The sequence below is a fragment of the Ovis aries genome, chromosome 3 (assembly GCF_016772045.2).
Source record: "Ovis aries strain OAR_USU_Benz2616 breed Rambouillet chromosome 3, ARS-UI_Ramb_v3.0, whole genome shotgun sequence".
NCBI classification, from domain to species: Eukaryota; Metazoa; Chordata; class Mammalia; order Artiodactyla; family Bovidae; genus Ovis; species Ovis aries.
This window is the reverse complement of record NC_056056.1, coordinates 79,403,327-79,414,060: the sequence shown is the minus strand read 5'-3', so window position 1 is coordinate 79,414,060 and position 10,734 is coordinate 79,403,327.

Here is a 10,734-nt window from a genome sequence, read left to right as displayed (position 1 = left end):
GTGGCTTCTCTTGTTGCAAAGCACAGGCTCCAGGGCGTGTGTGCTTCAATGGCTGTGGTGCATGGGTTTGGTTGTCTTGCAGCACGTGGGATCTTAGCTCCAGGACAAAGGGATCCATCCTGTGTCCTCTGCATCGGCAGGCAGATTCCTAGCCACTGGACCGCCAGGGAAGTTCCCCGAGACCTCTCTGAGGCAACTACTCCTGCTTGTTGGCTCTCTGAGATACTCTGGCATCCATAACTGAAAGTCCCCCATTATTTTAACGATGCTAGTCTGAATGGGTTTCTCTTACCTGTAACCAGGATGTTCTTTGAGTCCCTCGCAGAGCTGGGCACCATTAAGTTTTCAATGATTCTTTGTGGGGGAAAAAATGAGTGAGATTCTCAAATGTCCATTTCTCACACCCATACCTGCTGACTGCCAATGGCTTGCTTGGGGAGCTGATTCAACATATAGAGTCCAGACCCACCCCTGGAGATTCTGATTTAGTCTATGATGAGTCCCATGGATTTGTACTTTTATGATGATCCCTAGGCCATCCTGGCAGAGGGCTGAAGGGGTTTTAATTATCTCTGTAGACAAATTGTGTACTCTTGAGTTCGAGTTGTCTTTTAAGGCTCTCTTTATAAGGCTAATTTTGTTAACAAGTAATTATTGGACATCTAGGAAAAAGTTAATGTTTCCAATGCTGAAGATAAAGCAGTGAAGAAGACATGAGGTCCTGGCTTCCATTTGGCTTCCATTCTAGATCCAGGAAGTGAGACATAAATAAATTAACCAAATAAATGAGGGCATGACATGCCGTCAAGACAATAAAACAGGGCGATGTGATGGAGTGACTTCAGGAGCCGAGTTAGAGGGCTCCACGGGGAAAGCCTCTCTCAGAGGGTGCATTTGAACTGATGTAGCAGAAGAAGCCACAGCAGAAATGTGAGGGGAAAGCACTCTGGGAAGAGAGAAGAGGCTGTGCAAAGGCATTAAGGTGGACGGTTTGGGGATGGGGTTCAGGGGACTCTGCATGTTCAAGAACAGACGGAAGGCCTCCGTGGCTACCACGTGCATGTCTTTGAGAAGAGCGATCTTAGCGAAGGGTGGGGTCAGGACACAGACCAGACAACAACATCCTCGGCTCTCTGGGGCTGTTTCATGATGAAGAGAAGCAGGTAAATGGGGTGGGGGCTGGAGAGGTCAGCGGGTTCAAGGGAGGAATCTGACGGCTGTGACTTGGTTCGTTTATTTTTACTGGAGCATGTTGATAAGAATGATCGGCACAAGCTCCCGTGTGAGGCCTGGTCCGCGCCCCCCCCACCCCCGCCCACCTCTTGACCTCCATGGAAGGGTCACTGCAACCTAGTGATTCAAGTTCAAGTCTCACTGGCATGGCTCCTCCCAACCCAGGCGCCCTCCGCCTCCATGTTGCCTAAAATGGCAGATCCTTGGGGAGCCTCTCACGACCCCCCAGACTACACAACATCCTGAGCTACAGTAGATTTGGGGACCATCTGGGGACCACCCCCGCCCCGTCCTTCCACCCCTCCCACCTCAGAGAGGCTTTCACAGCTGAATCCTGTTATGTCTATCTACACATCCCTGCCAACTTGGTCCTTCCCAGAAGTTCAAGTCTTCCAGTTCGCCTCCCAGACCTTACACAGTACAGCTCTGTCCACCCTAATCTGACTCAGGCTCCTACCCAGCCCTCCCCACCCTCCCCAGCCCTGCCAAGGAGGTGCACTGGAAACCTTCTTACGTTCACTGAAGCTCATTCTCCCTGAGGCCTCACTTGGCAGTCCTCTGAGTTGCAAGTTCCTTTATCCCTCACACACCCTAAACCACTGAGTCGGAGGTGAGATGGGGTCCGTCTTGTTCCCACTGCTACTTCTAGAGCACTCTCTGCTCTACTTCAAAGGCCCCTGACACTTTGACAATTACACCGTGTCTCCTGTTTCTCGTCCCTTGTTGCTGTCATCTTAGTCACCCCCAAGCCAACTGAAGACTGCGTCCCTCATTCATTCACTTCCTTTCCTCATCGCTTCCCGTCCCCAGTTTGGCTAACTGCAGGTGCCCTCCCTGGGGCTTCCCAAGTGGCTCAGTGGTAGAGAATTTGCCTGCCATTGCAGATGCAAGAGATGCAGGTTCGATCCCTGAGTTGGGAAGATCCTCTGAAAGAGGAAATGGTACCCCACTCCAGGATTCTTGCTTGGAGAATCCCATGGACAGAGAAGTGTGGTGGGCTCCAGTTCCTGAGGTTGCAAAGTCAGACACGATTGAGTGTCAGAGCACATGCTCTTGGATGGCCTCTCCGTGTCTTGCCCTCCCTGACTCTCACGCATCTCACTCTCCCACCCCCATGGCTACACTCTATATCCTACCATCACCAGGAACTGCTCTACCTCGGAAATCTGGACATCATGCTCCCCATTCTTTGACCTCTGATCCTTCCAGCTCTCATATTCTCCAAAAGAGCATTGACCTCATCATGACCTCCAGCCCATGAACTGACCCTACCACTTTCCCACTACCTTACCCCTTTCTCACTCCTTACCGCTCTTCTCACCAATTGAGTTTCCATGACCTGCTATGATCCTTAGTCATTCCCATTGCACCGAAGATCACTACTCCTTTCTCCCTTCACCTCTTTGACACACCTGGCAAAGCCCCACCGCTGATGAAATTTGACCACCCCTACTGGCACTGGAGCCTGTGGACACTGCTGGAGAATACCACACGGTCGTGCTCACTGCCTTCATCTAGACTGTGGCCACAACACTGCACAGGCATCCTAGTTAATGTTCTTGGATGCTCACTTCCCCTCTATCTATAGTTTCTCCGTTGTCCTTAAACCTCCGTTATCCCCTAAACTTCTAGCTTGTGACCTTGCCTCACACTTAAGATGGAGCTAATAGAGGCAATTGACAGGAACGCCCTCATTGTCCTACCTGCCTATGCCTGTACACATGCTCCATCTTCCTGTCTGTTTCAGCAGATGGCATGTCTTGACTCCCATCAGAATCCAGTTCTTCCCTTGAGCTCTGGAACCTGTTGCTTGTTCGCTTCTCAGGGATTTTGGCTCAGTGATCCCTCTACTCCCTAGCTCCAATATCATCAATTCCTCCTCTTTGCCAGATCATTCTCATGCACATATAAGCGTCCTCTATAAATAGAGATCAGCACACTTTCCATAAAGGGCCGAAGAGTAAATGCTAGGCTTTCTGAGCTGTATGATCTCAGTCACAACCACTCAGCATTGCTGTTTAAGTAGGAAAGCAGTAACAGACAACAGGTAAATGAACGGGTGTGAAGGCAGAAACAGGTGTACGTGGATATCACCTGTTGAAATTGTTTGCCTGAAGAAGAGCGATGTGTAGCCTCTTATGGAGTAAGCAACAGTCTGCTCTGTCAGTAAAACTGTGTTGCGACTTCAGATACGAGGAAGATGCTGGTAGGCAGGGGGCAGAAAAGAGAGAGTAAAATCTGAACCAAAGGGGATAGATCGTGACAGTGAAGAAGAGCCTAGAAGATGGTGCCAGAGGAGAGGGATTATAGCTGACGAACATGTAAGAGACCATTTGACCTGAATCAGACGTGGGACCTACTTGCTCACTGGGAGCGCTTGCCCCACTAGGCAGTGGTAGAAAAGGCAATACAGGGGAAACTGAAAAAAAGTTTCCTGGAGAGCTCGGAAGAAAAGGACCTGGCCAGACAGGGCCTGGAGTTAGGGCAGATGGATTCAGACTAAACTCACGTCTTTGTACCGAACATACCTGGGCTCTGCCTGCGCTCCACGTCCCTGTCATTTCCAACAAAGTCCTCTGCACCCTTACCTGTCCCTCTGCTCAGCAAATGCGGACAAGTCTACTATACAACTACAGCCGAGGTATGACCCCTGGCTGCAAGGCTGGCACAGTGATTGCAGAACATTGACTAATAGGTTATAGAGGATGCTTGTATGTGGATGTGAAAGATCCGATAAACAGGAGGTTTGATGGAGGGAGGTGCTGCAGGATGTGGGAGGAGGGGAGGATAGGGAATTCCTGGAGAAGACAATGCCTGAGGGAGCTTGAAGGACTATAGGTCAGACAGGTAGGGTCGGGGGAGAAAGGTGTGGAGTTTCTGGCACAGAGAACAGCACAGCCAAAGCCCAGGAAGGGTGCACATTCCAAAGAAGGTATTTGACAATCCATCTCTGCAATGGAGGCTAATAAAGAGGTCATGGATAAAGAATGTTGACCCCAGCCTTAGCTTAGGATGTACCTTGGGAGGTGACAAGAGGTGGCAAAGCAGGCTCCACACTGTGGAATGGTTTCACCCTCGGAGAATGTACCCAACCAAAACGATGTGAACATAGTTCTTCCTAACCTGGGCTCTGAAATGGTTAAATCAAAGGAAGAATAGCTAGAATTTATGAGATTTTCTGAAAAAGAAACCTTGTATTAATTACTGCATGCAGACTGTAATTATGGATTGTAATGAAGTTTGTTTTATTTGTCAGGTGAGAGAACTGGATGCCAGCATCCTTACAGTTTCCTAGGTTCTGAAAAGTGCCCCCCCTCACCTCTACTCCCCAGCCTTCAAGAGCCTGCCCACACACATTCACACGCATGCACACACACACACACACACACACACACACACACACACACACAGGGTACCCAGTAGTCACATATGTCATCTGAGGTTCAACACCCAACCCAGGTATTGTTTGATCAAATGAGAGACAATGGAATTGCCACTGATTTTAGAAAGAACTACTCCAGCATCTCTTTCTTTCTTCTTCTTTTTTTTTTTTTAAAAGCAATAATGGAACAATTGAATAGCCAACAGTCAACAATGAAAATAAGATATTGCTGTCTCCTATCTTTTGACCTTTAGATCTAAAACAGCTTATACAAATGCACAAAATAGCCATGAAAATACAGATTTAATCATTGCTTCCAAAAATCAGCCCCAACCCTGTGTTGGTTTTTTAGCAGTTTCCAAAAATTATGACACATTTCCCCCCTCAGCTGTCTGTTTTAATTGTCTGCCCTGATCAAATTAAAGGGACAATTGACACACCATCTTTTCCCTGGGATATATCCTAGCCTGCTAAGAGTCATGGGTTCGAGCATGGCAGGGCTCTCACTGGTCTCATATCTGTGCCATCCCCAGGCAGTTACCTGGGATCCTCTGCCTCTGCCCTGCTGGGCAGACATTTCAGTTCAATTCAGTCTCTCAGTCGTGTCTGACTCTTTGTGACCCGATGGACTGCAGCATGCCAGGCCTCCCTGTCCATCACCAACTCCTGGAGCTTACTCAAACTCATGTCCATTGAGTCAGTGATGCCATCCAACCATCTCATCCTCTGTCATCCCCTTCTCCTCCTGCCCTCAATCTTTCCCAGCATGAGGGTCTTTTCCAATGAGTCAGTTCTTCACATCAGGTGGCCAAAGGATTGGAGTTTCACCTTCAGCATCAGTCCTTCTAATGAATATTCAGGACTGATTTCCTTTAGGATGGACGGGTTGGATCTCCTTGCAGTCCAAGGGACTCTCAACGGGCTTGTCCAACACCACAGTCCAAAAGCATCAATTCTTTGGCACTCAGCTTTCTGTATAGTCCAACTCTTACATTCATACATGACTACTGGAAAAACTATAGTTTTGACTAGATGGACCTTTGTTGGCAAAGCAAAGTCTCTGCTTTTTAATCCCTAGCTGCTACTGCTACTGCTAAGTTGCTTCAGTCATGTCCGATTCTGTGCGACCCCATAGACGGCAGCCCACCAGGCTCCGCCATCCCTGGGATTCTCCAGGCAAGAACACTGGAGTGGGTTGCCATTTCCTTCTCCAATGCATGAAAGTGAAAAGTGAAAGTGAAGTTGCTCAGTCGTGTCCGACTCTTTGCGACCCCATGGACTGCAGCCTACCAGGCTCCTCCGTCCATGAGATTTTCTAGGCAAGAGTACTGGAATGGCTTGCTGCGGCCTTCTCCGGTAATACCTAGCAGGTAATACCTAGCAGGTTATCTATACTCTTTGTGCCCTACCATCCCTGACTACTAGGGGCACAACTTATTTCCCTTTCTTATTCTAAGATATGAGAAATGACAAAATTCTTAGGCTAGTTTCGGCATAGCTAGAAGATTTTGAAAAGGTCTGAAAACCAAGACACAATAAACACAAAAGCATAGAAATAGAGGCACTTACAGATTTTAGATTGTGAGAGTGTTAGATTGTTGAGCCTCTATATGACCAAAGACCTGTACTTATTGGAGGGGTCCCTGAGGTCTAGGAGCCAGAGGGGACAGCTAGTAAGGGAGAAAAAAGGCCAAGGACGATGGTAGAGAAAAAATAGGAGAGCCAGGGAGGTGCCCAACCAAGGGGTCTAGAAGCAAATACCAAGATTAGAAACTGGGTGAGATTTAAGCGGCCAGGAGGAAAACCAAAACATCCCAGTCTTCGGCATCTGGCCAAAGATGAACTTACTGGCACAGTTTGGCGTGGCACTGCTTCTTTCTCTTGGCTTTCAGTTACCTTTTCCCAACTTCATTGACTTTCAAACATTGATCGTAAAATCAATATTAATTGATAATGGTTCTCTCATTGGAACACATCTCAAGTAAAGGCAAATCAGCAAATTCCCCCAACCACAGTGGGCAAGGGCTGATTCCAGGTTGGCCCACACTCCAGGGAATAGAGACCCCTTGCAAAGATAGCATCCGAGTGAGCAAGCCATGTTGAGGGGTGAATGAGTGCCTGTAGGCTGTTCCCCTGAGAGCAGTGTGGTGGTGATGAAAAAAATAGGCAGACCTTTTTGGCAGTGAGGTAGAACTTTCAGCTCTCTGGAAGGATGGTCTGAAAAGGAAAAATTAGGGAGATAGGAGAAAGGGCCCTTCTAGCCAGTCATCTTAGGTACCTCTGAATTATCTCATTATGGTCAACAGTTAGGGGACAGGATTTATGATTTGGAATCAGGGATTTGGTGGAGGGATGGAAGAGGTCCTAGAGATTCTGAGTCTTGGAAGAGAAGAGTGAAGATATTCTGGAGAAGGCTGGTTGAACAACTGGATTACAAGCCTGCCTGGGGCATGGGGGTGGGGGCTGTCACCCACTTAATTAGAGTAACAGATTACTCATACCTGGCATGGTCTCTGAGTAGGAAGGGAAGTAGCAAAAATGGAATGAGAATAACAATAAAGATGAATTAGCTGATATCAGATGTTTTCTTCTTGGTTTCTGCTTGCCCAGGTCTGACTGGTGTAGCTTATAATTAGTCTCTGCTTGCAGATGTGCGGTTCCAAAGACTTGTGGATTAGGGAGAAACTCTAGAATTTCCCAATACCTGACAAGTTGTAACGTGAAGAGCTACACTTAGTCCATTAAAGATTTTTCACAGTGACATTTGAGTGCAGCTTGAGAAATATGCCACCTTGCCATTTATCATTTTCAGGGCACTGGTGTCGGAAAGGAGGTTGCTATGAAGAACAAAACAAAATGGATTGCATGTGTAGAGGTGAGCTGCTGAATACTGATAAATGTACTTCACTGACTGTCAGCAAATGTCACTTGAGAAGCCATTTGCAGCTACCATAACAGCCTCCCAAACCCAACAAAGAGTAGCAAAAACAGGCAAAATGAACTGGGCGTCTTGCTTCCACATGAATAAGCAATCAACCCTCTCAGAAGTTACACCAGAAAGTTGTTAAACTTGATAGAAGCTTTTTCACCCAAACTGATTCGTACTATAGATTACTACAGAGGGTTGGAGATCTTCTGGGGACATCGGTGCTCTGACCCAGGGGAGGACTTAATAACCCTCTCTGTCCCAGGTGGGTGCCTTCCTTTTGTGGGTGGAGGGACTTGCCATCTCCAAGGCAAGTTGACAGGTTCTTCCCGCCCCAATTCTGGTTGCTTTGGCTGATGCTGCAGGTCCCTCCCCTGTCCCCAGTCCACCCTCCCTCACAGCGTGATCCGGCAGGAGCTGAAGATGTGACCTAGGTACCAGGACTGAAGAATGCAGTCCTCACTGTCGTATCAAGCGAAGTCCACCCTTGAGGCAGGCTTTCCGTGTCTCACACAAGAAGAGGCTTTTCAATGTGTCTTCTGGTTAATGTGAACCTTTGAGTCATGGAAGCAGCTTCTGTTTTATCCTTGGTGACCCGCCCTTAACTTTGCCTCCATGTGACTTAGTATTTCTGGAAACCAGGGCCAACTTTTTTTCATAATTCAGCTTAGGTCAAGATGGTCCACTCTTTCTCCTGGGCCTGGTGAGTCTCCACACTGGGCTGCAGACAAGTAAATAGAAAGAAGATCATATGCTCAGAAAAGCTCTCCAGGGAAATATGAGACTAATTAAAATAAAAATTCCAGCCCCTCTTCATTTTCTAATCTCTGGGGACCCCTCCTTCTCGACACATACACACAAGGTCATCCAGTACTTTTTCCCTCCTCAGTACCAAGAGACTGAGTGGCCTGAATTCATCTGGCCTTGTAAATACACACCACACCACACACACACACACACACGCACGCACGCACGCACGCACACACACACGCACAAAGCAGGTTGCCCACACAAATTGAGGTCAGTTCAGCTTTCATTGGAGAGTTATGGTGTAGGGCTCCCATACAATAATTCCTTTATTGAACACACGTCCTGGCTCTGCCCTTGGAAGTGATAATGGACACATGTTCTCTTCACACTGTTCACCATATGTTTAGCCTGTGTATATTAGGACGGAACACATTTTACAACCAGGAAAAGATGGGCTCTTGGGAAAGCAAGTTTCCCTCGGATGAGCTCAGAGGGACTGTACGCAGCGTCGGGGTGGGAGACTGGTTCCACTTCAGCTGCACTGACAGCCAAATCCTTCATAATCCTTGGTGTTTCCTCCTTTTGAATAAGGTGCTTCCCGTGGAAGGGCCTTTACTTGGGTCTCGGGAACTCAAAAGACATCTGTTTATTGTTGAAATGGAATTGCCCTCAACTTGTTGACTTTCATGCTTAGTTTAGGAAGAAACAATGGCTTGTTTAGGAAAAAAAGAAAAGAAGAACGGGAAGAAAGTCAGATTTCTGGAGCAGAGGTGGAGGTGAGGGCAGAATAGAGAAGATTCGGCAGAAAGAACAGCAATGTGAGATATTCAGCCTGGTGCATGATAAAGTCTGGCACCACTGTGCTCAGCGAAGGTATTAATACTTTCTGAAGAGCAAATCTCTGCCATATCCTAATGTGGTTTGTATGTCCTAGGCATCCAGAATCTACTAAAGCATAAAAATACATTAGGAAGAAAAGACTATGGGTGTAGATTTCCCAGCTTGGCAGTATTGTTTATTTTTCTGGTTGTTGTCATTTAAAACTTTGTATCTTAAAGATTAAATAAGCATCTGTTTCCAAGGGAGGAAAAAAAAACTATCCGTAATTGATTAATATCACCCAAATCCTGCAACTGCTGGAAGCCAGAATTATGAAAAAAACCTACCTTCCTATTTATTGTTTTTTCTTTAAAGAACAAAAACAAAGTCTTACCACATAGACAAAGGTAGCCAGTAATGTCCCTATCTCTCAGGGGAAAAAAAAGTCAAGCTGAATTGAGTGAACCACATTATGCATCCACTAATTAGTGACACTAACTGGGTTCCTTGTTTCTAATCCAGAGGTCATTTTCAGTGGAATCTGCTCTGTGTATAAAAACCTAAAAAGTTCCCTTTCATCATTTTGCATTCCAGGATGTTTCAAACAATACATTAAATTGGTACCCTAAGAGGAAGATTTGTTAAAAAGAAAACCCCAAACTCCTTATGATTGCAGGAATCCCCTCATTTTTGCAAGACTGGAGAAGTCTCCTCTGAATAAGAACCTTCACTCACTGCCTGGTGCCAATGGGTATTATTCAGCCCTAGACATCAGTAACCCCAAACTAAGGTCTCTCAGCCCGAATGAGGGGGAAATACAACATTAAATGGGTGGAGAAATAAGAGAGCTTAACATGCTAACAGGCTAATATGGTAGATGGGCCATCCAAAGGAGAAAAGTTTAGAGGAATTTATTATTAGGCTTCTAAATAATTCCACCCATTTATTTAAATAAGCACTTTTGAATGCCTGCTTATGTAAGAGCTATCACTATATCTTAACTGTAGAGTAATTCTGTTTATAAATCATCCTCCTCACCATCTCAAATCATACTCAGTCTTCAAGGCTTCAGCTCAAAGCCCACCTCTTCCAGGAAGCCTTCTAAGATTTCTCTCATGCTTCCCTCCTGTGGGCTCCCAGACTGGACAACCATAAGAACAGCACTGTTCTGTGCCATCCTGACCTATCTAAGTTCCTCTCCCCAAGATGAGTATTAGCTCCCTGAGAAAAGGGTCTCCATCTTATCACTGCGATGGTCTCCCTGATATGCTCTTTGGAATGGGATTTAAGAGAACTGAAAGCAGGGTTATCTTTCACTCATGTTAAGATTTAAATGACCTTAGTTTAAATATGGGCTTCCCTGGTGGCTCAGATGGTAAAGAATCTGCCCACAATGAGGGAGACCTGGGTTCAGTCCCTGGGTTGGGAAGATCCCCTGGTGCCCAGTAATCTGGCCTGGAGAATTCTATGGACAGAGGAGCCTGGCAGGCTACAGTCCATGGAATCACAGACAGTCAGACACAACTGATGGGAAACAGCCTTCTCTTCCTTGGCTATTTGATGCTGGGGAAAGACACAGATAAGGGAGAAGCAAGTGGGAAGCCCCTCTAGATAATATGTGCTT